Source organism: Eptesicus fuscus, chromosome 5, assembly GCF_027574615.1.
Source record: "Eptesicus fuscus isolate TK198812 chromosome 5, DD_ASM_mEF_20220401, whole genome shotgun sequence".
In the NCBI taxonomy this organism is placed as follows: domain Eukaryota; kingdom Metazoa; phylum Chordata; class Mammalia; order Chiroptera; family Vespertilionidae; genus Eptesicus; species Eptesicus fuscus.
In genome coordinates, this window is record NC_072477.1 from 25,433,887 (window position 1) to 25,436,199 (window position 2,313).

Below are 2,313 nucleotides of genomic sequence, written 5' to 3' on the forward strand. Positions count from 1 at the left end.
ATATTTTAGAAACCAAAACTTGTAATTATTCTGTTCATATAATTTTACTTTATCACATTATTATGTCTGTTGTAAGCACTTCTCCATGTTTACTTAGTTTTTTATGTTATTTATTTTAATGATTGAATAATTCCTGTGAGTGATTATACATTTTCTTAAACTCTTCTTGTGTTCTACTTAGGTTTTTCCCAATTTGCATTATTTTAAATGAAGCTGTTGTGATTACATTTGTCTACAATGACTTTCCAATATTTAGTATTTATTTCCTTAGGATAGAGTCCCAGTGGTAGAATCACCAGACTCTTTACTTTACTCCTAGTCCATATTGCCAAGTTATTTTTTTCTCAAAAGGTTTGAACCAGTTGTCAGTAAAATATAAAAATACCAACCCCTCCAGAATTTACTACAAAAAATATTTTTTTATTATTTTAGGTGGTTAAATAATTATTTGTTTGACTGTATTGTATAAGATTTTTCTTTTAGCTTTATATTTTGACATAATTTCAGGCTTATAGAAAAGTGTAAAAATAGTACAAAGGATTCCTACATATGTATACCTTTTACCAAAACTCATATATTAACATTTTTCCATATTTGTTTTTATTCTTCAATCTTTTTCTGTCCTCTCCCCCATCTCAAACTCTCGCTGACAATTGCTATTTTCCTGTGTGTGTGTGTGTGTGTGTGTGTGTGTGTTACACATATATACACACCTTTTACTTTTGGACTCATAATCATTTGCAGACATGATCATGCCCATTTCCCTTAAGTACTTTTGTGTATATTTCCTAAAATCAAGGACATTCTCTTACATAGCTATAGTACAGTTATCAGAATTAAACTGGTATGATACCATTACCTAATCTGTAGATCTCATTCATATCTTATAAGAGTCCCAAGAATGTCATTTACAGCAAAAGAATATCCTGAATTATGCATTGGATTTAGTTGTACTGTCTCTTCTAGTCTGTTTTAATCTGGAATAGTTCTTTGTTTTTCATGGCTTGATATTTAGAGGTTTAGGCAAGTTATTTTGTTGAATGTCTCGCAGTTTGCTTTTCTTTGATATATTTTCACGATTAAATTAACCTCTTATGCTTTTATCAGGAATAACATGGAAAAGATGCTTGTGGAGACACATGCTATTAATTTGCCTCATTTCTGGTGATGTCAACTTTACTTGGTTAAAGGTACTGTCTGTCAAGTTACTCTACTGTAAAGTTACTATTTTTTCTTTTGTAATTTAGAGCTATCTTGTGGGGGAAATAGAGGTTTTGTAAATAGCATGGTATTCCTCAAACTTTTTCCCACAAGTGAGCATCCATTGATAATTCTTGCCTAAATATGATGGTTGCCAAATGGTGAATTTCTAATTCCAGAATTCCTCTATGACTATTAGTTGGCTTTTTGCTATAAAGATGAGAGTTTTCCTTTCTCCCCTTCATACTTATTTATATCATTTTGAACTTCTAGATTCCTATTTTATTTGATAAGTTTTATTTCTTTACTATTATTATTTATATTGATGCTCAAATTGTCCCAGATTGGGCCATGAGAGCTGCTCCACGCTGATTCCTGTGTCCTTTTGATATGACCCTCTCATTCATTGAGCATTTTCTTTACATTTTGGCACAGTAGAATATTCACGTTCTTCCCAACCTTGGCCTGGAATCAGCCATGTTTCTAAGGTCCCTAGTTCCTTTTGGTGGAGAATGCATTTGGAAATCAAGATCTTTGCGCTAGGTGTGTTCATTTGCTATTGTGTCATTGCTTCTAGGCCCTTTCAGCTGACACAGTTAAGAACTAGATATATACTTACATATGAGTGAATACACATACGTCTCCACACATACTATCTAATAAAAGAATAATATGCAAATTGACTGTACCTCTGCTACACCACAAGCCACACCTACCAGTCAATCAGGAGCGAGTATGCAAATTAACCCAGCCAAGATGGCTGCGGCCACAGAGCAGGAGGCTTGGGTTTCCCCGGCAATGGAGAAAGCCAAGCTTTCTGCCTGCCCTGGCCTGCCTTGGCCTCTGCTTAAGGCTACAAAGTTTCAATTACAGAAGATAAATAAATGCCAACAAAAATGGTGGCAGCCATGGAGCTAGAGAGAGAAGAAGGCTTAACCCTTTGCACTCGCTTGCTTTTTTCTCGATTCCTTTATTCTAATGCTAACTGTGTCGAGTCACACTCGACATCCGAGTGCAAAAGGTTAAGTTGCCCCCAGTGATGGAGGAAGCCAAGTTTCCGCACACCCTGGCCTACCTTGGCCTCCGCTTAACCTTTTGCACTCAGATGTTGAG